Source organism: Giraffa tippelskirchi, chromosome 4 (assembly GCF_054371585.1).
Source record: "Giraffa tippelskirchi isolate mGirTip1 chromosome 4, T2T-mGirTip1v1.2.pri, whole genome shotgun sequence".
NCBI classification, from domain to species: domain Eukaryota; kingdom Metazoa; phylum Chordata; class Mammalia; order Artiodactyla; family Giraffidae; genus Giraffa; species Giraffa tippelskirchi.
The window spans coordinates 68,367,680-68,395,535 of NC_137278.1; the positions used below are offsets into that span (position 1 = coordinate 68,367,680).

Genomic DNA, 27,856 nt, shown 5'->3' on the forward strand with positions numbered 1-27,856 from the left:
AGAAAAGGGAACCCTCTTACACTGTTGGTGGGAATGCAAACTAGTCCAGCCACTATGGAGAACAGTGTGGAGATTCCTTAAAAAACTGGGAATAGAACTGCCATATGACCCAGCAATCCCACTGCTGGGCATACACACCGAGGAAACCAGAATTGAAAGAGACGCGTGTACCCCAATGTTCATCGCAGCACTGTTTACAATAGCCAGGACATGGAAGCAACCTAGATGTCCATCAGCAGATGAATGGATAAGGAAGCTGTGGTACATATACACAATGGAATATTACTCAGCCATTAAAAAAATACATTTGAATTGGTTCTACTGAGATGGATGAAACTGGAGCCCATTATACAGAGTGAAGTAAGCCAGAAAGAAAAACACCAATACAGTATACTAATGCATATATATGGAATTTGAAAGATGGTAACGATAACCCTATATGCGAGACAGTATAAGAGACATAGATGCATAGAACAGTCTTATGGACTCTGAGGGAGAAGGTGAGGGTGGGACGTTCTGGGAGAATAGCATTGAAACATGTATATTATCATATGTGAAACAGAACACCATTCCATGTTCGATGCATGAGACAAATGCTCAGGGCTGAGGCAATGGGATGACCCAGAGGGATGGGATGGGGAGGGTGGTGGGAGAGGGGTTCAGGATGGGGAACACATGTAAACCCATGGCTGATTCATGTCAATGTATGGCAAAAACCACTACAATATTGTAAAGAAATTAGCCCCCAACTAAAATAAATAAATTTATTTAAAAATTAATTAATTAATTAAATAAAATATAACCCAGCAGTGATCTATTATTACCAAAGTGCATTGAATATTTATGCTCATACAATAATCTATTAGATGTTTGAATCAGCTCAGTTCACAAATTCCAATATTTGGAAACAAGATACATGTAATTTAATAAGTGAATAGATTAAAAATGTGGTAAATCCATACAATGAAATAAACTATGGATTTAAACAAAAAGAATGAGTCTCAAATGAATTTTACTATGGGAAAAAAATCAGAGTCAAAAGTATAAATGTTTTGTGATTGCGTTTATATAGTATTTTGGAAAAGACTAAATTCTTCAAACAGGAAAAAAAAAAAAAGATCTGTACTTGCTAAGGGGTTTGGGGAGGGAGGAGAGATAGACTGTAAATAGGTTGCACATTAATAATTTTTATGATAATGTGGTATTCTGTAGGTTTCTGTAATGGTGTATGTATTAATGTATGCAGTTTCCAAAACCTATTAAAGCACAAGGTGCAAAAATTGAATTTAACTATCTGAAGATTTTTTTTCATTTCAAATAAGGATGTGGTAGGAACTGAAGATAGAAAGTTCCTACTGAGGGACAGTGAAAAATAAATCTAACTGAATTAAAATCCAGGACATTTTTATTGAAACTAGTGGGGAGGAAAGGCAGTGGCAAAGTATACAGACAGTATAAGGCTAAAGACAAAAATTATTGGTAGAAAATTAGAGAAATATGAATAAAGTGCATACTTTAGGTAATTAAATTTTACCCTGTTAATTTATGAAATTTGATTAAAGTGACATAGTTATGCAAGTTGCTAACGTTTGGAGAAGTAGGGGATGGGAATGTGAGAATTTTGTGTACAATCTTTGCAACTATTTTGTAAATCTAAAATTATTTTTAAAATCATGATAAAAGATAGTAGTACTTCTGGAAGTTTTTTTCACATGTAAATTTAGAGTCGGTTGGTCTGTCTCAAAAATCCACTGGGAATTTGATAGCGATTATGTTGATTTGTAGGTAAGTTTGGAATGTTCTGCCACCTTAAAATAGCAAGTCTTTCAGCCTGTGGACATGATATATTTCTCTGTTCATTCAAACCTTCTTTAGTTTCTTTAGCAGTGGTTTATAAGTTTCATTTTACAGGACTTATACCCCTTTTGTTACACTTATTTCAAAATATTTTACCTTTTGAATGCTGCTTAAATAAACTTGTTCAAATCTTCTTTACCTTTACTAATTTTCTACTTGCTTTATTATTTATTGTTTCTTTTTATTGCCATCTCAGATCTGCTCAGAGCCCATCTGGTTTATATTTTCATTTAAATTACTGGCTTCTCATTGCAACTTCCCCTTTTGTTTCTTTGCTATTATATTCATTTCTCTCTTGAATGTTCTATTTGTTACTCATTGTTAGCATACTTTAGTTCTTTTATTATATGTTACTATCTTACTTCGAACATTTTAATTATAGCAGCTTTAAAAGTATTATCTGCTAAATAAATATCTGGGCTCATTCAGAGTTAAGTTATTTTGGCTCTCATTTGCTATGTTGCTATTGTTTGGTCACTTTTCTGTTTATTTTTATGCTTAATGATTTTTAATTAATTGAAAATTGTAGTTAATATAGTAATTTTGGACTTTATTATCCTGAGAGTTAATGTAGTTTTCAATAACTTGCCTGTTCTTAAGTTTTACCTACTATTCAGTTGATAAAACATTTGATCTTTTCTACTTGGTTTCTTAGAGTATTTTTCCTATGTGTGTGTGTGTGTGTGTGTGTGTGTCAGTGGTCACATAATGTGTCCGTAAGACTCTGTGTTCTGTTGAGCTTCCCCTGAATGGGTAGAGAAATGCATTTAAATTCCTCAGAAATTTTCAATAGCCCATACATTTTATATTTTTCGTGGTTCTTTAGGTCACCCCACCCCCACCCCCTACTGCATGTGTAGTTTAGATAATGCCAAGGATAGGTTTGGAGCTCCTTTCAGCTCTTGTATGGATCTGTCACTTTTAGGATATCACCATTAAATTCCCACCTTATCTACTGCCCTTCCAGAACTGGGACCTCAGTTTTAGATTCCCATGTCTACATGGACATTCCGTATCTTTCAAACTGAGCCTGCTGCTTTTAGTTGGCAAAGACCTGGGCATATCTCCTGTTCCCACATTAAATCAAGTCTGCACCTGTAAAGCTGATAATTTGCCAAAACCCCATACCAGTAAAGCTCTCATTTCCAGTGATCAAGCAGGGAAGAGGGCAGAAAGAGGGTAGGAGCATTTCCCGGCGAGAAAGCCACAGATGTAGCCTGCATTTTTTGTAACATTTCAGCACTTTTTGACTTCCCTGGTGGCTCAGACGGTAAAGCATCTGCCAACAATGCAGGAGACCTGGGTTCGATCCCTGGGTTGGGAAGATCCTCTGGAGAAGGAAATGGCAACCCACTCCAATACTCTTGCCCAGAAAATCCCGTGGACGGAGGAGCCTAGTGGGTTACAGTCCATGGGGTCACAAAGAGTTGGACACGACTGAGCGACTTCACTTTCACTTTCAGCACTTTTTAAAGAACAAATGCTTCTCAATACTCTGACTTTGGCTTATTTCTGGTGCCACTGAATTGTTGTTACTGGCAGTATTGTCATTTATACTTGTTTTCTGCAAAGAGTAATCATCGTACCTCCTCTTTCTATCACTGTGTGGAGTACTTTAATTAATTACTTTTTAATTCTAATTAAATGAATTGATTTAATCAATGAGGAAGTCTTATCTTGGTGCCAGAAAGTCATTAATACCTCTCTAAAATTTTCCAATTTCTCTCATTTTTTAAAAATAGACTAGGGTAAGACGAGTTTCAGCAGTTTTAGCAGACTACAGAAAACATTATTTTAGTTACATTATATTATTTTAGTTTTATTTTATTAATAGCAGGTGACACTGAGTTGCCATTTAATTTTATTGATATAAAATCTTTCTTTTAAAAAATTAGGTAACAAAGGTAAAATGCTAAACAGAGAACAGTAATCTTAATATTACAAGTCCCTGGATAATATGCTGTGATGGTTAATTTTATGTGGCAACTGTCTCGGCCATGGTGCTCAAACAGTTTGATTAAATATTACTCAAGGTGTTTCTGTGAGGGTGTTTGGGTGAAATTTACATTTACTTCTATGGACTTGGAGTATTGCATATTGCTTTCCATAATGAGGGTGGATCTTATCCAATTAGTAAGGAAATGCAATTTCATATTTGTCAATTCATCATTCTTCCTAAACATCTATATGTTTCTTCTATTAACATATTAGCATTTATAGAACAGTTGATATTTGCAAAATATTTTACTTAGTTTAATTATTTACTCCATAATACATGCACTAAATTGCTGTTTTAGTATAATAAAAAGTAACTCTCAAAATAAATGTGCTTATTGTTTTCTATAGTGCTAATGTCATGGTAATTGCATTTTAGAAATTAAAAGTTAGAAAGTTCAATTATACTTGCCATTATGCAATCACTGTATTTTAATGCATATATATATATATATATGTAGGGGGGGGTCTAGGTATGAATATCTATCTGTCTTTCTTTCTTTCTACATTTCTATCTATCTGGATTGCATTCTACAGGTTGAGGTATTAGTCCTAGAAAGCAAGAAACACTGAGTTTGCATTACATATTGTTACGTACAAAAAAAAAATTAATCTTAAAATCAATTGTACTTCTTTAGCCCTGTGAAAAAGCTATTAATATTCCAAAGGGCATAAAGTTGAAAAGAAAATATAACTTCCAATACTCCTTTACCCTCCAAAATAGAGATTAGTATCTTTTCCCAGATAGAACTGTGAAGGATTCAAAGGCTCTCTTATAAGCAGGGGTTAAAATGGAATGACTATCTCCATTAAAATTGTGAGAAAGTTAAGATTTTGCTTACTCATTATAAGTCCCCCCCACCAAAGAAGCACACATTGTGGCTTGATATCATGCAGACTTGGGATAAGTGCCCTGATCCTCAGTCAGATCTGAAATCAACTGTTACATGAAAGAAGAGTGGTAGGAATCTCTCCTTTTCAATGTCCATACATCCAGAGGTGTTAGTACTTACAAGGGCTCAGTTAGTATTAGTCCAGGAAAGTAACCAGGCATACAATACATAAAGACTATTTTCCACTACTTGCAGTGGAGTTCTGAATAGGTGAGTGACCTCCAGGGCAGGTCTAAAGTAGATGAGGGCTTCCCTTGTGGCTCAGCTGATTGGGAAGGTCCCCTGGAGAAGAGAACTGCTACCAATTCCAGTATTCTGGCCTGGAGAATTCCATGGACTGTATAGTCCATGGGTTGCAAAGAGTCATTCACGATGGAGCAACTTTCACTTTCACTTTTCAAATATTGAGAAGTTTTAATCACTCACTTATACAAAACTTCACTGCAAGTAGTAGGTAAAGAGAATTCTGTGGATATTTTAACTCTATATCGTTCCTTCTTAGGAGAGAAAATAAATAGAACAAAGGAATACCCCAGGAAAAAGATCACAAAAGCAAGCTACCTTAAAAGACGTTTACTCCTTGGAAGGAAAGTTATGACCAACCTAGACAGCATATTAAAAAGCAGAGACATTACTTATCAACAAAGGTCCATCTAGTCAAGGCTATGGTTTTTCCAGTGGTCATGTATGGATGTGAGAGTTGGACTGTGAAGAAAGCTGAGTGCCGAAAAATTGCTGCGGAAAGTTATGACCAACCTAGACAGCATATTAAAAAGCAGAGACATTACTTATCAACAAAGGTCCATCTAGTCAAGGCTATGGTTTTTCCAGTGGTCATGTATGGATGTGAGAGTTGGACTGTGAAGAAAGCTGAGTGCCGAAAAATTGCTGCTTTTGAACTGTGGTGTTGGAGAAGGCTCTTGAGAGTCCCTTGGACTTTAAGGAAATCCAGCCAGTCCATCCTAAAGGAAATCAGTTCTGAATATTCATTGCAAGGACTGACACTGAAACTGAAACTCCAATACTTCGGCCACCTGATGCGAAGAGCTGACTCATTTGAAAAGACCCTGATGCTGGGAAAGATTGAGGGCAGGAGGAGAAGGGGATGATAGAGGATAAGATGGTTGGATGGCATCACTGACTCAATGGACATGGGTTTGGGTGGACTCTGGGAGTTGGTGATGGACAGGGAGGCCTGGTGTGCTGCGGTTCATGGGGTCGCAAAGAGTTGGACACGACTGAGCAACTGAACTGAACTGAACTGTGATATCCTGGGCCATATACTCAGGCCTTAACATAACTGAGGATGTGTGAATATTGCACTGTAGCCTAGAGATGGTTCTGAAGTAACGAATTGAAAAGGGATGACTTTCTAGAGCTCCAAGCATTTCTCTTCTCTTTCTTAATGAATAAAATAGATTCCTTTACCTGGGTAAGATATGAATATGACTTCCTGGCCTTTATAAATCAATTTGGAAATTCATCCTCATTATCAATGTACTTTTAAGACACACTACTATGTGTGACACACTACTGTGACACACTACTACATATATGCATGTGATTTGTATAATCTCTTTGTTTTGTGTAACTTCTGTATGTACCTGTATAAGTAGCTTCTGCTTCCACTTCATTATAGAACCTTGAAAATGTTGTGCTCATATTTCACCTGTGAATTCCTAATGTGTACATCTTTGTACTTTTTCAAGTTTCCATGGTATATAAATCTCCACTTTAGATTAATTGTTAGATATATTTTTGTTATAATAAGTGTCTTTTTTTTATTTCTTAGAGCAATTTACATGATTATATCATAAATTCCAAGACGCAGATGGACTTATTCTGCACATCTCCACTTTAAAAAACAAAATATTTTGTTTAAGTTGTTTATTATTTTTACAGCATAAATTAATATTTATGAAATGCTTCTGCATTATTTTATGAGTATATGATAATACGTCTTTGTTTTTATTCATCAGTCTGTGAATAGAAAGAAAAAAATATAAATGAAGGGTTGTTGCTCAGTTGTGTCTGACTCTGCGACCCCATAGACTGCAGCCTACCAGGATCCTCCGTCCCTGGGATTCTCCAGGCAAAAATACTGGAGTGGGTTGCCATTTCTTTCTCCATTGCATGAAAGTGAAAAGTGAAAGTGTTGTCGCTCAGTCGTGTCTGACTCCTAGCTACCCCATAGACTGCAGCCTACCAGGCTCCTCCGTCCATGGGATTTTCCAGGCAAGAGTACTGGAGTGGGTTGTCATTGCCTTCTCCAAAATGAAGGGTAAAAGGAATCAAAAAAATCCCTGTAATATCAATCTGTGGAGCCATAAAGCAATAAGATGGCTTGATGAATCTTTTATTTTTTAAAAATATTGAAGTCTCTCTTGCTCTCTCTCTCTTGCTCTCTCCCCCCCCTCAGAATTACAATTATAAATCTTTTCATAATAATTTAAATCAATATAGTCTTAATGAAATGGTATGATTTTTGTCTGCTGGTTTTATGTGTACTCATGACTTTTGACCAGCTGTTTTTGAGACATAGAAGACAAATCAAATAGCATAAGAAAGACAGATTTTTGAGACGTTGTGACAGGGCATTAGCTATGAAGCACTAGAAGTCTGATAAATATATGCCCTGAGACCCAACCCAATTAAATACATTTAAGAAAATGGACTATTTCAGACTGATTTCACAGAGTTGCTGACAGACTCCTTCAAGTACTTAAATTCAGCTCAATTGCATCACTGTAGACAAATGCCACATCTCCTTCTCCTGACATGATAGACTAAAGGGACTGTGCTGATGCAGTAAGATCTTCTTGAATAAACTCTTTTATTTTTCCTCACTTTATAATTCCTGACCTTGTCAACAGGCAAAGTGATTTTGTTAGGATGAAGAATGAATAATGCTTGATAACAGATGTCTTCAACCCTAGGTGTGCTTATTCCTGAGAGACGCAAAGACTTTCCAGAAAGTACATGGCATAGATCATTTTAAGAGAATTGTGTAAAAGATATTCATTTTTAAATGTACTTATGTCTAAAAATGATCAAATTGAAAGTTCTGCAGGTCTGGAAATTCAGATCTACTGATGTTTCTGAAGCTTCTTTCCCATTTTCAAACTTTGCACGGTTGCCTTTGATCCAGATTACTAAGGAAAGGAAAGGCAAATTGATCAAATTTCTAGAATCCTATCTAGCCACATCTGTATTCTTGGGCTCCAAACAAAAAGATAATTTAAAAATACATTTGAATCGGTTCTACTGAGATGGATGAAACTGGAGCCCATTATACAGAGTGAAGTAAGCCAGAAAGAAAAACAACAATACAGTATACTAATGCATATATATGGAATTTGATAGACGGTAACGATAACCCTATATGCGAGACAGAATAAGAGACACAGATGCATAGAACAATTTTGTGGACTCTGAGGGAGAAGGTGAGGGTGGGACGTTCTGGGGGAATAGCATTGAAACATGTATATTATCATATGTGAAAGAGAACACCATTCCATGTTCGATGCATGAGACAAGGACTCAGGGCCGGGGCAATGGGATGACCCAGAGGGATGGGATGGGGAGGGAGGTGGGTGGGGGGTCCAGGAAGGGGAACACATGTAAACCCATGGCTGATTCATGTCAATGTATGGCAAAAACTATTACAATATTGTAAAGTAATTAGCCCCCAACTAAAATAAATAAATTTATAAAAAAAATTAAAAAAAAAATGCATAGCTCCTGAGGGAGGGTATAATGGTAGCTAAACCACATGACCTTACCAAAAAAAAAAAGCAAAAAGAAAAAAACAAAACTGGAGAATTAGTATCAAGCTTACTACCGAGTTCTCTGTGCTGTAGTCTGCCAGACTCTGTCTGTCAATCATCTGTCTATCTATCTTAGTATTTGAATTCCAAAGTAAGGTGCCATGGGGCTTATATTAGCACAGTTATTTTGAAAATAAAGCCACTGTAATAACTAAAATGCAATGAAGTCAGACTTTTTCTGATAGAAAGTAAAGTCATTTGGCTGGTCATTTGACCAAATGATCTGACAAGCCAAATGCATTTGAATTTTTTTTTTTTTGGTAAATTGAATAAGCTAAATGTATAAACATATAGCCAAAATAATATTAATAACAAGAATAGCAACAATGATATTTAAAGCACATATGTATAATGCCAGAAATTGCCTCCTTTCTAGTTAAGTGTGTGAGTGTGTGTTAGTCATTGAGTCACGTCCAACTCTTTGAGACACCCCATGGACTGTACCCTACCAGGCTTCATTGTCCATGGAATTTTCCAGGCAAGAATATTGCAGTGGGTAGCCATTCCTTTCTCCAGGGCATTTTCTTACCCAGGAATCAAAACCAGATCTCCTGCATTGAAGGCAGATTCTTTACAGTCTGATCCACCAGGGAAGCCCCTTGCTAATTAATGCAAAAATTAGAAATCACTTTGAATGGGCAGGAGATGCACATCACTGTTTGCAATTATTTTAAGGTGCCCAGGAACAGAAATTTATGTGGAGCACTACTCCTTCTCATTTGGTCCTTGAACAGACTTGCTTTCTGACAGGTTTTTCTTTTTTTAATTACTTTATGTTAGACAATATCAGAGAGTAGAAATTTCTGATTCCAGTCTTCTTCTTCCACCACATCAAGCTTCCCCTCTTTAATCACTGAAAACTTGTTACCCTCTTAAATTTTTTACGTTAAATTTGATTAATAGACATGCAAAAACAGTGGAGAGCTGTACTAATAAATATGTTTGGAGGTTATTTTGTAATTATGAAGAAGAATACTTCTTAGCAACATAGAAACCATTTATTACTAATTAGTCGAAGCACTCATCATTACATGCCTGATAGACTAGGTTTGTTGCATCAAACTTCTAATATTTTAAGTTATTGTATTTCAAAAGGGGTAAAATATAACAAGTTGTGTCTTACAGAATCTTAACGCATGTATATTTAGGGAAAGATTTTATTGGAAATATAATTTATCTATAAATTTATATCTAATTGTGTGTGTGTGTTCTGTTTCATTTGTTAACATTTTTGGATTCTTAGAATGTTTGGGGGAAAGTGAAAAACAGTAATGTTCTATGGATTTTTATTTCAATACTTGCTGATTACATTAACCAAGAATTTTAAGATCCTGCAGCCAATGCCAGCTCATTGCTTTGTTAACTTCTTCACCTTCAGCTTAAAACTGCAGCTTTCCCTCCAGTTTCAATAGAATAAATTTTTAATAAAATAAGTTTAACTCTTCTTTAATTAGGTTATATCATAATCCAGTCTATATTTCCTTGTCATTTTCTGTCACAATTAAAATTATATTTGGTTTTCTAAGAAAACTCTAAAAATGCTTACTCTGAATTCAAATACATTATTAAGTTAAGCTGTATATATACTAATATCAGTTTAACCTACTGTTTAAGAGCGTAGATTTTAAAGTTAGGCTTTGGGGCTTGAATCCTGGTTCAACTGTTGATTAGCTTTCTGATATTAAGCAAGTCCTTCTCCAACTATGTCTTTTGTTTTGTTTTGTTTTATGAAAGTGAAGGAAATAATTGTAACTAGCCCATATATTTGGAGAATTAGATGAGTGGTCTACACTAATTTTAGCATATTTACTAACTGTGGTTAAGCATTCTCTGTATGTTTTTCATCATTGTTATTGATGTGTTCTTTAATCTGCTGCTGCTAAGTCACTTAAGTTGTGTCTGACTCTGTGCAACCCCAAACACGGCAGCCCACCAGGCTCCCCCGTCCCTGGGATTTTCCAGGCATGAGTACTGGAGTGGGGTGCAATTGCCTTCTCCAGTTCTTTAATCTAGCAAAGACCAAATGTGTTCCATTTCTTAAGTATCAGTGAATAACCTACATTTTCTTCTCTCTCTTCTCTAAATACTCAATCCACATATATGTCTGCCTTTCTTGAGTTTCAATTATATTTTTTATCCAATTAATGTATAGTGTATACTGATCTTTTTTTTTTTTTAAGACATTAGCTATATTACTCTAGATGAAATGTAAGTACTTTGAGGACAGAGTCCAGAGGCCAAATACCTATTAGTCAGTTACACAAACTTATTGAATTAAACTACTGATTAAACACAAGACTGGGTATGAAAACTGATTTCTTAAATGGCAAAAACATATAATCTCTTTGAATATAATTTTATCACACTGATAAAAAGAAAATATTTAAGGGTAAACATAACAGAAAAAGAGATGCCAGCAAAACAATGTTGGAATTTTAAATAATATACCTAAACAGCAACAGAGCAGCCAGAGAAAATTAAAAATGATGCCTGAAGCAGGTGAAATGCATAGGCAGGTCTGTACGCATCATGGAGCCCTCAAAAGACCCAGACATCAGAAGTATGAAATACAATGAAGAAAGGAGATTAGTTTGAGAATGTTTACTATAAAAATGTGACATAAATTAACCAACTTATGGGAAAAGTCATAACAACTCAGCCAGCTTACACAAAGAAGGTCCACTAGTTAACAAGATAGCCAACACCAGTGATACATGCAGAAAATTTTCCCTATTTTCTATAGTCTATCATTTGACTATGTTTCTTACATGAATGAGAAAAATTAAAACAGAAAATTAAAACACTCAGAAGAAACAGACAAGTCAGAAAACAATGCAATAAAATAAATCAAACATATTGCATAAATACCATTAAATTATACATGCATGCATAACTAAACACTTATAAGGAGCACAAAAAAACCTCTTTGAAATTAAAAGTAAGGTAGCATAAAACAGAATATAAAAAGAAATCTTGAAAGATAAAGATGATAAAAGCCCTTTCTAAATACAACATCTACACATAGAACACTTGAAAAAGAATAGCAATCATAGGAAACCTGAAATAAAGGACCAGGAAGTCCACTATAAGACCGTTAATAATAAAGAACAAACTAAGGAAACAGAAGGGTTATTCAGCAAATAAATAATTTTAGAATATTCAAAATGGAAAAGATTCATACAGGTATAAAGTGCTATATATTATTTGCAGATTGTGGTTAAATATGGATATTGTGAACTCTAGAACAACCACTATGAAAATAAGCTAATAAAAGAAAGAGCAGTAGTCAATAATAAGTCAAAAGAAGAGATATAATGGGAGAAGAAAAAATCCAAAAGAAGGTAGCAAAGATAAATTGGACAAATGAAAAACTGTAGCAAACAATCATATTTAAGCCAATTACACCAACAATTATATTAAAAACAAGTTGTTAAATACTCAAAAGACAGAGATTGCCAAACTAGAAATACCCAACAAATGCTATTTACATGAAAACCCACTTTAAGAACAGAAACAGAGAAGTTAAAAGCTGCAATGAGAAAAGATATCCCAGGAAAACGATAGTCATAAGAAAATTAAGTTCAAAAGTAAAAGTGTTAATTGTTCAGTCATGTCTTACTCTTTGCAACCCTTGGACTGAAGGATGCCAAGCTCCTCTGTCCATGGAATTCTCCAGGCAAAAATACTAGAATGAGTAGTCATTCCCTTCTCCACAGGATCTTCCTGACCAAGGGATTGAACTCAGGTCTCCTACATTGCAGGGAGGGAAATGAATTTCAAGATGATGATTATTATAAATATGAAAGAGACTTTTTTTTAAATTATAAAATGGTAAAAAGGAAGAAAATATTTGAGTTTGTAGAATAGAAATAACCATAAATATTCATTGCAGTAGAGACTATTTAAATCATGCACATATATCACCATCAAATAGGAGCAGGCTGGACACGCAGAGAAGATTGTTAAAACTTACATAGAAAAATTCATATCACATGCAAATGTTTGGAAATTTGAACAGGATCAAATTCTAGTAATAAATAATAGTGGCAACTGAACAAAATGGAATGATACTTTCATATTTTTTCAACCAGAAATCTGTTCCCATTACAATTGTTTTCAAATATAAAGTTAAAAGAAAAAAAATAGAGACTCTTCAAAAACAAATCCCATGCATTTAAAAAAAAAAAAATTCTTGGAAGATATGCTATACTGGAAGAAGGAAGAGTGGGGTGGGAAGACAGATGTGTGTTCCAACATCACAAAATGACAAAGAATAATCCCTGGGAGAGGTGTGTTAGATTTCAAGAATACAGCTGTACCTAAAACCCTAGAGAGCATAAAGTTCAGATTAGATAAGGACAAAGGCATGAGAGGAATAAGAAAACAATGAAACTGATATATTACCAGATAGGTCTAAATATATGGGAAAAAAATTTATACTTTCTAAGAGGAGCGTAGAAAGTTAAGAAAATGGGAAAAATGGTAATTATCTACTCCAGAAAAGATAAAATAAAGTATACAAAAAGAGAAATGTAATCAAAATACTCTACATCATTCAAATGTAGATAAAAATTACATGTCAAAATATTATAATATTATTTAATATTATAACCAGAATTATTATGTATAGTAGATTTCTAGATAAGAAAAATGTGTTAAGTATTGGAAGACATGGTGACTAAATTCTCATTTTCCATTTTAGGAAGACAATGATAAGTCAAAACTTAAATTCTGAAAATATTTATATAATCATATATTTTAAAATATTAAGATATATTCCAAAACATACAACTGAAAATTTAAGAGATTGCCTTGATAGGACAAAAATACAGAAAGAGAAGAAATAGTGCAGCTGGGACTTGCTGTTTTTCATTTTTAAAACATGGCAGGACTACTGACTTTTAAAATTTTATAGCAATACAACTTTAAAAAATTTTAAAACATGTGAAATGATAGAAAGTCTAATAGTCATAAATGCAAATTATTATAGTAATAAAGTGAAGGAAATGATGAACTGTGTCAGGAGATGCTGAAAATATTTCTAGATTAAAAAAAATGTTTGCATTTGAGTGAGGTTTGTGTAGGATATCTACAGCCCCATAGCATAATTGATCTGTGGTTGCTGTTATATAACCCCATTGAAATTTACTCATCCTAGAGTGTGATAATTAGCTTAATCTAGATATGTACATTGAGACAGATAAATGCCACAGCAATTTACTCCAAATAAAAATCATAAGTGTTGTGTCTTCTGCCATTGTTTCTTAAAACTTATGCCTATAAAAGTTTCCTTTCTGTCAACTGTATTTCCTTCCTCATGTCTGAGGAATGGTGCTTTCTACCCACCAATATTCCACTCTAGAAAGGAGCAATAGGCTTTAACTGTAGCACATATGTTTAAAGACGAAACATTGAATTTTAAGTGTTCTATGTAGACCTGCAGCATGCTGTTTTCTAGAAATTGAGAGGCTGGTAAGTGAGTCATTCAACATTTCAGAGCAACTTCCTTTCGCCTAAAACAAAATGGCTTTTCACTTCTCACAATGACATGCTGTTCGTTGCAAACTAAAATTTCTATCTACCTATTTCAGACTGCCTCCAGCAGCGGAACTAAAAAAACTATTGAACTTCTGCAGTAATATGAAATTCTGATAGTGATTTTGTCAGCCTTTTCTATGAGGTTATTTTTTGGACTATTTATATTTTTGCCTGGAAAAGAAAATAAAATAGGAATGCAAGCAAAGATATATAAGAAATATGAAAGAACACATAAAGAAGAAATGAAATGAGTGAAACTATGGGGCTTATAGAGTTGGTATAAACAAGAGAAATTTGTCAATGACAAGTTTTTACTTCTCATGAGTTTTGAGTTCTAATTCTGTATCAGTTGCTCATATTATCATTGTATCTGATAAAGGAATTGGAGAAAGACTGTATAAAATGTGAAGTTTAATAGTAAATATAGAATTGATTAATCAGAATTCTTTATTTTTTATTATAACTTTGGAACTTGATGAACATAAACTGTCATTTCTACACTCAGATGCTTTATATCTACATGCAAGCGTAGTTATATGTGTGAAAGTATCTTGTAATGAAGCAGATTATCTATTGATTCATGTTTTTATATAAACATTTTTGCATAAGTTGGGAGGAGAATGTAGATAGAATCCTATACGAAAAGTATCTTGTATTGAATTTTTAGCTAGGAGTATAGAAAGTAAAGAGTCAGGGCAAGCACAGAAGCAGGAACCTTGCATCCTTAAGCTAAATAATCTTTGTTAAGTCACATCACTCAGGGAGAATAGAATCCTTTTTTTTTTTTTTAAGCTCAAACTAAGTAGAAGAAAGAAAGCAAGGTCATCCTGTTGGCTCAGAGCTAGCTTTAATGGCCTAATCTTTACTCTTTCCAGGTCCTCAGAGACATACAGTAAGTAATAAAAATAAAACTGACAAAGGAACAAACAAGCCACTGCCAGATTCATCTTTAGCCAAAAGATACCGGAGCCTCTTAAGCTTCTTGTTTGACTCACTGGTAAGTTTGTTGTCATCTCTCTGGGAACTTGGAAACAAATGAAAGACAAATGTACTTACTGGACTAAATGATCCTGGTAATAACAGTGAAGCAATGCATGTGCTATAGATCCTCAGTCTTGTGCATCTCCTTGTTTAGTAATCCCTAAACTCTCACCTACAGTTGGTGATTTGTCTTTGAAGAGAACTTTATTTGGAAATATCCTAGTTCTAACATAATTGCTTCTACAAAGAAAATTGGAAAGTGGCTGGGTTAAATGTTCATTGAAAATAATTAAAAGCTTTTCTCATCTTTCAGGGTAGAAACAGAATTTTAGGCTATTGATGCTAGAAGTAAATTTTTAAAAATATATTTAACTTGTGATTTTAAATTTAAGAAACGATGCTAATAACATTATCTATAGTGATATGCAATTTTCTATGAAGAACCCACCTTGCTATTTCAAAAACACTGAAATACTGAATTAAAAATACTTTTTTTAAAAAAATAAGACAAACAAATAATGAACACACAATGTTGAAGCACAAGTCTGTTGCAAAGGAAATAATCAGGTGCCCTTAACAGCTGGGAAGTGGGAGTGATCCACCATGGAAAAGACACATGCCTTAAAGGCTAGAGTCCTAACCAGAGTCAGGGCTTTAGTCCTCAGGCTGAGAGGGAACCTAGCATTGTTACCCTTGCTTAAAACTTAGAACTGTGAAAAACACACAGACAGAAATTGATAATTTAGCACACAAAGGATCAGTTCCTTGATACATGAGTAGAATACATTCAGCCTTTGGAACTCATAATCCATGGCCAGTGCCGTGAATGAGCACAGGAACAAATAGCTATAAAACCAAAGTAATGAGGCAAGATAAGCTGGAAATCAATTAAAAAACGATCTCAATCCAATGAATTCTATGGAATCCTAGCCAAAGGAGCTCAAAACCTGTTCTAAAAATAACCCTCTACAACCTATCAGTCAGTTCAGTTAAGTCGCTCAGTCATGTCTGCCTCTTTGCAACACCGTGGACTGCATCAAGCCAGGCTTCCCAGTCCATCACCAACTCATGGAGCTTGTTCAAACTCATGTCCATCGAGTCAGTGATGCCATCCAAACATCTCATCCTCTGTTGTCTCTTCTCCTCCCGTCTTCAGTTTTTCCCAGTGTCAGGGTCTTTTCTAAGCAGTCAGTTCTTAGCATCAAGTGGCCAAAATATTGGAGCTTCAGCTTCAGCATCAGTCCTTCCAATGAATATTCAGGACTGATTTCCTTTAGGATGGACTGGTTGGATCTCCTTGCAGTCCAAGGGACTCTCAAGAGTCTTCTCCAAAACCACAGTTCAAAAGCATCAATTCTTCGATGCTCAGCTTTCTTTATGGTCTAACTCTCACATCCATACGTGACTACTGTCATACATACATCCATCCATAGCTTTGACTAGACAGACCTTTGTCAGCAGAGTAATGTCTTTGTTTTTTAATATGCTGTCTAGATTGGTCGTAGCTTTTCTTCCAAGGAGCAAGCATCTTTTAATTTCATGGCTGCAGTAACCATCTGCAGTGATTTTGGAGCCCTCAAAAATAAAGTCTCTCAGTGTTTCCATTGTTTCCCTGTCTATCTGCCATGAAGTGATGGGACCAGATGCCATGATCTTCATTTTTTGAATGTGGAATTTTAAGCCAGCTTTTTCCCTCTTCTCTTTCACCTTCAAGAGGCTTTTTAGTTCCTCTTCTCTTTCTGCTATAAGGTTGGTGTCATCTGCAGATCTGAGGTTATTGATACTTCTCCTGGAAATCTTGATTCCAGCTTGTGCTTCATCCAGCCTGGTATTTTGCATGATGTACTCATATAAGTTAAATAAGCATGGTGACAGTATACAGCCTTTACATACTTCTTTCCCAATTTGGAGCTAGTTTATCATTCCATGTCCAGTTCTAACAGTTGCTTCTTGACCTCCATGCAAATTTCTCAGTAAGCAGGTTAGGGTCTGATGTTCCTATCTTGAAGACTTTTCTACGGTTTGTTGTGATTCACACAGTCAAAGGCTTTGGCATAGTCAATAAAGCAGAAGTAGATGATTTTCTGGAACTCTCTTGCTTTTTCTATGATCCAAGGGATGTTGACAATTTGATCTCTAGTTCCTCTGCCTTTTCTAAATCTAGCTTGAACATCTGGAATTTCTTGGTTCATGTACTGTTGAAGCCTGGCTTGGAGAATTTTAAGCATTACTTTACTAGCATGTGAAATAAGTGCAATTGTGCGGTAGTCTGACATTCTTTGGCATTGTCTTTCTTTGGGATTGGAATGAAAACAGACTTTTCCAGTCCTTTTTTCACTGCTGAGTTTTCCAAATTTGCTGGCATATTGAGTGTGGCACTTTAACAGCATATAAAAATGATTAAAGAATAAAAACAAACAGAGGATCTAATTTTAGAGCTTGTATAAATTCTTTGCATATATTAACTCATTCATTTCAATAAAGATGCTTTATAAAACATGACTTTGGTTTGAATTTCACAAAACAATGCTGAGAGAAATGCTAAAAGCTTTTGTTAGCAAGAAGGAAAATAAGGCCAGCTGGTAGGACAGATAGAAATGTAGTAATAGTGAGCAAGAAAGAGTTTAAAACATATAGAAGTATTTAAATATTGGCTATTAAATATTAAACAAAATAATTAATATGTAATAGTATAATTATATGTTGTAAATAAATTACTGAAAACATAATAAAAACATGGAATATGTGAGGAGACTTTTGGGAAAAATACAAGATTCTTTTAGTGCTAGGTAAAAGGACAGAGATAATGATTAACATTTGGACTTTGCTGGCAAAATATAAAGTTATTTGTTTTAGTGAGAATAACGTATATTAAGTGCAACAACAGGCAAACTTATAATATCAGTAGTTTAATAATGAAAATTTACTTCTAACTTATGCAAAGTCTAATGGGAGTTAAGCAGCTCACCTCCCTCAAGAATCTATGCCTCTAGAGCATGTATTCTACAAGGTTTTTGCAGCAGGAAAAGAGAGGTATACTGAGTTTTAATTGCCCTGATTTTAGCATGAAACTAATCACTTCTCACTGTCCATCAGCTATTGCCCTCAAATGGCTTTGATCTACTAATAATACAAGGCTAGCTAGAATGTAGAGGAACACAAAATTTTATGAATCATAAAGTGCATATAAATAAATATTTAATAAAGAATAAAATCCTCAGCATCTAAACTAATAGATGATAAATTGAAATATAGAAAACTTAATAAATCAAACATGGTTAAGAAAGGAAGTATAACAAAGTTAAGGAAATTTGTATTAAGTGGAAGATACAAAATAAGGTTGTATTAGTAATTCTAAGCATGTCAGAGAAGCCAATAAATTTAAATTAATTAAATTCTCTCATCATTAGACATAGGTTCATCAACCTGTGTATTTTTTGCAAAGGATACTTAAATTATAATGATGCAAAGGTTGAAATGAAGGTATGAAAACCAATCAAATAAAATTAATGTAAAATTATTAACATCAGAACATTACCGTGCAAAACTAATCAAGCAAAGATTGCCATATCGTAATGATAAGACAGTGTATCATGCAACAATCATGACCTTATACATAAGAAGATAGCAACTTCATTTGTGAAATAAAATTCAAGAGACCAGTCAGCAAAAATGAAAATCCAACATCATGCTGCTGCTGCTGCTAATTCGCTTCAGTCGTGTCCGACTCTGTGCGGCCCCATAGACGGCAGCCCACCAGGCTCCACCATCCCTGGGATTCTCCAGGCAAGAACACTGGAGTGGGTTGCCATTTCCTTCTCCAACGCATGAAAGTGAAAAGTGAAAGTGAAGTCGCTCAGTCATGTCTGACTGTTAGCAACCCCATGGACTGTAGCCTACCAGGCTCCTCTGTCCATGGGATTTTCCAGGCAAGAGTACTGGAGTGGGTTGGCATTGCCTTCTCCAAAAAAGCATGTATACATTTTCCTAATTTTATAATTTGTATTGTTAATTTAATGAGCACTCATAAATTGTATAAGTTTTGCACCCCCCCTCCCCAAAACCTATCTCACTCTATTGGACCTTGTGTAGAAGATTGTCTTTTCATTTACAGTGGGGAGTATATGTTCTGACTAAGATTTGTGGTAAAGTTGGGTCTTTATCTCAGAGCCATCATTTTTCTAATGTTTCTGCCTGTAAGTAGTAAGTCTACTGGCTAGATAAGTACAGAAAATAGGGGAAAACAATCAATATGATTATCTTATAAATGTTGTTACATCAACATTCCCAATTGGTTGTATTTGCTTATAATTCTGATTAGATAGTCACCTTTGAGAACTCCGAGGAATTCAGAAGTCTTTTTTTTTTTCTTGGACAATATTTACTTTTTAAAATTTATTTTTAATTGGAAGATAGTTGCTTTACAATGTTGTGTTGGTTTCTGCCATGCAGTAACATGAATTTGCCATAAGTATACATATGTCCCCTTCCTCTTAAACCTTCCTCTCACCAACCCCCCCATCCCACCGCTCTAGGTTATACAGTAAATTCCCACTAGTTATCTATTTTACATATGGTAATGTATATGCTTCAATGCCACTCTCTTAATTCATGCCACCCTCTCCTTCCCCTGCTGTGTCCACAAGTCTGTTCTCTATGTCTGCATCTCCATTCCTGCCCTGAAAATAGGTTCATCAGTATACTTTTCTAGATTCCATGTATATGCATTAATATATAATACTAGTTTTTCTCTTTTTGATTTACTTCACTCTATGTAACAGGGTTCTAGGCTCATCCACTTTACTACAGTTGACTCAAATTTGTTCCTTTTTATGGCTGAGTGATATTCTATTGTGTGTGTATATATATATATATATATATGTATATATATATATATATATACCACAACTTCTCTATCCATTCATCTGTCAGTGAACATCTAGGTTGCCTCCAGGTCCTGGCTATTGTAAATAGTGCTGCATTAAGCGATGGGGTATGTGTGTCTTTTTGAATTATGATTTTCCCACAATGTATGCCCAGTAGTTTTATTCTTAGGTTTTTAAGCACTCTCCCTACTGGTCTGCATAAAGGCTGTGTTAATCTACATTCCCACCGACAATTCAGGAGGGTTCCTTTTTCTCCACATCCTCTCCAGCATTTATTGTTTGTAGATTTTTTTAATGATGGCCATTCTCACAGGTGTGAGGCAGTGCTATTGCAGTTTTGATGTGTTTTTTTCTCTAATAATAAGCAATGTTGAGCATCTTTTCATTTGTTTATGTCTTTGTAGAAATGTCTGTTTAGGTTTTCTCCCTGTTTTTTGATGGTGATGCACTCCATGAGCTGTTTGAGCATTTTGGAGATTAATCTTTTGTCAGTTGCTTCATTCACAATTATTTTCTTCCATTCTCACATTTATCATTGCATCTTTTTTATAGTTTCTTTTACTGTGCAAAAGCTGTTAAGTTTAATTAGGCCCCATTTGTTTATTTTTATTTTGATTACTCTAGAAGGTGGATCAAAGAGAATCTTGCTGTGATTTATGTCAAAGAAGTTTTTGAAAGAAAATTTGCAACACATAATAGAAAGAAATTTGGAATGAGATTCTGTTAGAGTGCCTTTTTTTCTTCTTTTGTATTTGCGATGCTTGAAACCAAAAGTTGAGGTGGTGGAAGAACTCCAAGTTGCAGCTTTATAAATACTATATTAAATAAACGGTCAACAAAGAGATCATATAAGGAAAGAAGTTAATTTTCTCAGAATGCCTTGTTATTTCACTATCACTGGCTCTGAATTTTGTTTTTCCTTTCCTGGATTATTGGAGAAATATATCTACCTTTAAGGAAAAGTATAACTATGAAAGAGTTTCCTTTTATGTTTTCCCCTACTTTTACACAGAGTTCTTAGTAGTTATGTTTTCCCCAAAGCACTCAACAACAGTGTCTGGTGATAAAATGTAGAGTAGGCTAAATACGGATAAATGTGAAATGCCCTAATTATTTTCTGTGTAATTAATTGATTAAGCTCATTTTGGGTGTGCTTTTCTTTCTGACCAGAAACTTGGCTCATTAGACCAACTCAAAAAGTGACCTTTTTAAAGGAAGAGTTTCCAATACATTTATTCATGTTCCATAGTATTAAGGATAGGGCAATTGAAAACCAAAAGTAATACTTTTGGATAATGTACAGCAGACATTATTTTAAATATAATATATGGGATTTAAATTTAGGCATTCTTTATAAGACACTTCTCTTTACACAGATTTGAATAAAAGATAGCATCCTGCTTGCAGTTTTCTTTCAAAAGCCAATCCACTAGTCATATTTAAACTCAAATATTCCTGTTCTTGTTGTTGTTTTCTTTTTTTACTTTTGATGAAGTCATAATAGCATACTAGTGTTTTCTTTGAATTGGCTTCTGCATGTTAACTTTACTACACAAAGTCCATATATTAGTCTGTCTTCATTTTACTATACAGTTAACACAAATATCCACTTAACACACTGTGTATGCTTAATTTTTTGTTGAATTTGACTTACTATATTCTAAAGAACAATGGTGAAACACTACTCAACTTAGTTCAGATTGAAAAATAATTGAGTCTATGCCATGGAAAAATATTAAGATAGGGGAATAAAAATTATAAAATAATATAAGTATCCATGCTATTACAGATGACCCTTTTCATTAATGAATTACTTCCAAAATAAAATTAAGAACTTTCAGAGAGCCATTTGATATTATGATTCTCATGAGTGTTTGCAAAAAGTTAGGGTTAAAATTCGAGTGTTTGTGTGTGCATTATGCCCATAGAATAGCATTTTGGGGCTACTGGATATTATTAAGTGGTTAACTTTGAATTCTGGACCCAGACCATGTAGGGACAAATCTTAGCTATAATATTACCAGTTGTGTGGCACTGGAGATTTTACTAGAGAGAAATATACCTTGGTTTCCCCCTTTCTAAAATGGAAATGAATATAGATTTTCCTCATTAGGGTTGTGTTAGACAGGGCCTGTCAGATGGAGAATGTTTAATGAATGATGTTTTATTTTTGTTGTTGTTATTGTTGCTTTGACATGTTAGGCAAACTCTTTCATTTACCCAAGCATTCTATCAAAGTGAAATATGAGTCGTTACTTATTGGAATCCTTTTTAAACGACTCAGAATTATTTAGATATCATTAATCTAAATGATCTCGATTTTTTTATATGATTTTCAGTTCAGTTCAGTTCAGTCGCTCAGTCATGTCCGATTCTTTGCAACCCCAGGAACTATAGCACACCAGGCCTCCCTGTCCATCACCAACTCCCTGAGTCCACCCAAACCCATGTCCATAGAGTCAGTGATGCCATCCAACCATCTCAGCCCTGTCATCCCCTTCTCCTCCTGGCCTCAATCTTTCCCAGCATCAGGGTCTTTTCAAATGAGTCAGCTCTTTGCATCAGGTGGCCAAAGTATTGGAGTTATATGATTTTAAGTTGTTTATTTGAAATATACCTTTCATTCTAGTATAAGATAACAATCTCAGTGAAATATAAAAATGGGTAGGTCTAATTTACATTTTTATTTGAAAAACAACAATTACTGTCTAACACAAATGATGAAGCTTGACATTTGCTCCTTTTTCTCTTTTATTTACATTTAAGTATTGTTATTTTTATTTGTAGTATTTTCATTTAAAAATGGGACAAAATTAACTAATCATATTAAATTTGTGAGGAGGAGAGTTATATAATGTCATTTATATTTTTATTAATTAAAAATGAAATTAATAAAATAACACTGGTAATGCTATTAAAATATTGTTTGAACAATCTGAATTTGTTTACTCTCTGTTGATCTCTGATTAGATGTTTCAGTCATATCAATGTGTTGTAATACAAAAATATGATTTTTAGGACTTTCTTGTATAAACTAGAAAGCATTTTTAATTGCTGACTGGCTATCATTCAAATTCCAGTGCCAGGATGTTGCTACATTTTGACATTTCATTCTTCACTTTTATAACTAAAATTTGAAATATTCAGAACTAAAAATCACCCTGTTCCTTACAAGATATTTAGCAAGCACACGTGTATCTGTATGCGTATGTTCCCTGCTGTGGTTCCAAAGATCCACAGAATGAAATTCACTTACTTCCCACCTTCCCATGTAGTTTCATGATTGATACCTATAACTTTGTATGCCCAAAATCTTGGGATCATATTTGCCTTCAGGAGATTTTTTGAAACCTATCTTGTAGTACAGCTAATTCAGTACCACTCATTATTTCTACTATTTCTGCTTTTATTTCAAGACCTGAAGAAGTTATGGCCTATTTCTAAATCCCAGTATTTTTCTCTAAATTAAGTAACTTTTTCTTTAACTTGTTCCTCCAATGATAACTAGCTCAAGAACTCAGTGTTTTTCTTTTGAGACAAATATTCTACTGTTCTCAGTCCCCTGCTCTTGAAACTAGTAAAATGCTGAACATGAGCTTGGGGACCTATCTTTGTTTCCAGACCTCTGCAAACTCCGTGTCCCTCCTTAAATGTCCACATGCTGTTTTTTCCCAGATTCCATATATGAACAAACAGGATCACACGAAGGTAAGGCACTATGTCCATGGTCAAAGAGTCCACATACAGTAGAGTTTTGAATCCATACACTCCAACCACAGGGTCCATATATTTAACCACTATGCTACGCGCCTTCCATAGACTGCTTTTCTGTTTCTCTTTTACATTTTGTCTGGCCTCTATCACTATTCTTAAATTTTAGCTTCCTTTTGACAATGTCCATTTTTCAAAATTCTTGAGATGTAGTAAAATAAATTACAAATAGGAATCTATCTAGCCCTTAAGCCAACTCCTCTGTTGTCTTATGTGGGAGGAGAAACCTTCTGTCTGTTTTGTACCGGTATAATTTTAAGCAAATATGAGTTTTCTAATACTACAATTAACATATGTCTATGTCAAAGTTCTAATAGTACTAGACAATAATTATTAAAAAGATGAATTTCAACAGTTTTTTAAGGAATACCTATTTAAAATTTACACATGGATAAATAATGAACCAATTGCATATGAAGCTAAATCTGCCAATTATGGTTACAAATACCACTTTCTAAGAGATCCCTGGCTTCCCAGGTGCACTAGTGGTAAAGAACCTGCCTATCAATACATGAGACATAAGAAATGAAGGTTCAATCCCTGGGTTGGGAAGATCCCCTGGAAGAGGTCATGGCAATCCACTCCAGTATTCTTGCCCAAAGAATCCCCATAACAGAGGAGCCTGGGGGGCTACACTCCATAGGGTCGCAAAGAGTTGGACATGCCTAAAGTGACTTAGCATGCATGCAAGAGATCCCTGTGTACAAGAGGTTGTTTTAAATATTTTTCTTGATTTTTGGAGTAGATGTAGTACTTTTCTGAGACTCTAATGGTGAGCATTAGAATGATGGACATTTAAGTTGCCTTAAAACTAAGCATTCAAAAAACGAAGATCATGGCATCCAGTCCCATCACTTCATGGCAAATAGAATGGGAAACAATGAAAAGAGTGAGAGACATTATTTTCTTGGGCTCCAAAAAACACTGCAGATGGTGACTGCAGCCATGAAATTAAAAGACACTTGCTCCTTGGAAGAAAAGTTATGACCAACCTAGATAGCATATTAAAAAGCATAGATATTACTTTGCCTACAAAGGTCCATCTAGTCAAACCTATATGGTTTTTCCAATAGTGATGTATGGGTGTGAGAGTTGGACCATAAAGAAGGCTGAGCACCAACGAATTTATACTTTTGAACTATGGTGTTGGAGAAGACTCTTGAGAGTCCCTTGGACTGCAAGGAGATCAAACCAGTCAATCCTAAAGGAAGTCAGTCCTGAATATTCATTGTAAGGACTGATGCTAAGGCTGAAGCTCCAACATTTTGACCACCAGATGCAAAGTACCAACTAATTTGAAAAGGCCATGATGCTGGGAAAGATTGAAGGTAGGAGGAGAAGGGGACAACAGAGGACAAAGTGGTTGGATGGCATCACTGACTCGATGGACATGAGTTTGAGCAAACTCCGGGCGATGTTGAAGGACAGGGAAGCCTCTTATGCTGCAGTCCTTGGGGTCGCAAAGATTTGCACATGACTGAGCAACTGAACAACAACAGCAAATGGTGGACAGTATTTGGTCAATATCTATGTTAATTTTACCACAGAAAGATTACAAAGGAACTAAATATCTAATTATTCATGAATCTAAACAAAGGATTACTGTTAGGAAAACTAAGTTGATTCTTTAGAAACTTTTCTTTCAGTGCTTGTTTGAGATGGAAAGTAATGAAATATAAATTGCTTGGGGGCTTTTAGAAAGAATACTAGTCTAGAGAATAAAATCCCTGAGTTCTATAACTTCTCTTCCATTAACAGATTCTCTCATACAGTGAAAGTTGTCCAGCTGAAATGAGATGATGAGACTAAATCCAACCAGAAGCCTTTTCCAGTGCAAAACTGTATATTCATGATAGCGTTAATAGCCAAGAACTATCCTAATTATAACATTTAGTGAAAAATGGTATGCCCTTTGGCAGAATTAATGTTGACTATTAATGTGACTTCTCTATTTACACATGCTTTAGGGATATTTTTAATTAAAATTCTCCCTATGTTGATATCTAGCCATCTTTACTAAGTGTGTTATTTCACAATAAAGAATGAGTGTCTTTACTATTCAGAGCATTTTATATTTTCAATTTAATCTTCTGGTTCTTAATATAGAACTTCAAATCAAATGTTCCCTAGCTTTAGAAGTCATTCATCAGGTACAGAGAACAGGTAGGATTAAAGAGGATTGAATCATGGCATTTTGCTTTTTATTTCATCTTTTAGCCTCCCAACAAAGACTACAGACCATGGCCTTGTTAATCCTGTAGAGCAGGAGTCAGTTTCTGCATCATTAGTGTTAGTGATGAGTGATGCTTTTGACAAAGGTTAGAAAGCTTTTAGAACCATTTGACAACAATGACCACTAAAGATAGAAGTGGTTTCCCACTTGTTTTTCTAGAAGTAGAGTGACAGAGTTCCCACCTGACTCAGAAGACCTTTACCCTGTTCAAATCTGTCAATATTTTACTCATTTTCTGAAGCTCAATATAATAACTACTCTTTCTTCCAAAGATTTTATCTAATTGGAATTAAAGTCTTCCTTGTGGGATGCATTAGAAAAACACACACACAAACACTTAGAACATGAGAGATGTTTGATTGTAATCTTACCAGAGCACATTCTGTAATATATATTTTATTTATACTTATCTAAATGTTTATCTTTTCTCCCAAACTTGTCAGTAAGGAAGGCTGAAAGTTGAAATCATATAGAATCACATATCTTTTCTCCCAAACTTGTCAGTAAGGAAGGCTGAAAGTTAGAATCATATAGAATCACATACAGTTGAATTCTGTATCTTCAAAATGCCTAGAGCAGTTCAAGTAACACAGTAGATATGTACTCAATATTGATTAAATTGTATTGAAATGATTAAAAGGATGGAAATAATGATTTAGGGAACACTTTAGTTCAATTTTTGTGTACCACACACACTTGGATTTGTAATCTTCATTGACAGAAGTTCAGGTTTTCTGGAAGAAGATTTTGCTCACCTGCTCCTTCAAAAAAAGTTTTTATCCTATTTTAACTCATCTTCTACATATATGACTTGGAATAAGAGAAACTGCTTAATGTCCCAAACATCTCACTACTTTTGAATTAATGCTTGACCGTCAAAAATTATGTACTGATTTTACCAACAATAAATCACTGCTTTATATCTTCTGAAAAGGAAATTTTCTTTTAAAAATTTACAGTTAAATGGTGGAGATGTGTTGGAGGAGAAAAACTTCTTACAGGTGAAATCTGAAATTGTTTAAGTGATTATTATATTAAAGTTACCAAAATAACGTGGAGAATATTACCTAAATTTGTGTTAGAGATTCCAGTATAATTAGAAAACACATGTATCAGAAAAAACAACCTCCAAGGAAATTGTTGCAAGGAAAATACATAGACTACTTGGAATTTCAAAATAAAGTGATAAAAAGGTTTTGAGTGATATTGAAAAGAATGAGAAGATATTGGAGCTTGACCTTGAATAATGAATATGAGTTAGATTGTAAGATTGGGAGAGTGTAGTTTGAGATAACCGTTTAAGCAAAGACAAACTGATTGAAGGTGTTAAATAATTTGTGGGTAAAAGTCATTTAAACATCCAAGGGTTTGATATCACCATATTACAACTACTTATATGAGAAAAGCATAAGTCAAGTACTAAACAGAATTTGAAAAAGCAGAATGATGAAACCTGAATCAGGTGATGATGAAAAGACCCCATCCATGAATAGTACATACCTTAGATAAAGACGCATTAGTAGTGCTGTAGTCAAATGATACTCAGCAGTCTCTGGTTCAGTGGACACATGGCTCAATCCATCTCCATAGAGACACAGACGTGTTACATTGATTAACTGAGCAGAGTGTCATATTGATTTGATTTACACCCTCCAAAGGTATATTCCCAAGTTCAGGAATTTATGCAGCACTTAATTCTAAACAACCCATTCAGAAGTAGAAAAAACAAGTAAGTATAACTTTAACTGAAATATTTAACCATGGTAACTGTGAAAAATCACCAAGAAATAACAGCTCTTAAATTATGCCATAGTGATATTTGATATAGGGAGAATAATATAGACATATACCAATAAAATGGAAGTGATCTAGGAA

The 27,856-nt window shown here is 34.5% G+C and overlaps 1 long non-coding RNA gene across 1 annotated transcript in view; it reads left to right on the top strand.

Moving 5' to 3' along the window:
- The window catches only part of LOC145503592 (uncharacterized), a 171,780-nt gene that overhangs the window by 100,417 nt on the left and 43,507 nt on the right, over window positions 1-27,856 (top strand). The window contains exon 5 of the long non-coding RNA XR_014051580.1: window positions 14,986-15,107. This is a non-coding gene — a long non-coding RNA (uncharacterized LOC145503592). The remainder of the gene's footprint in view (window positions 1-14,985; window positions 15,108-27,856) is intronic.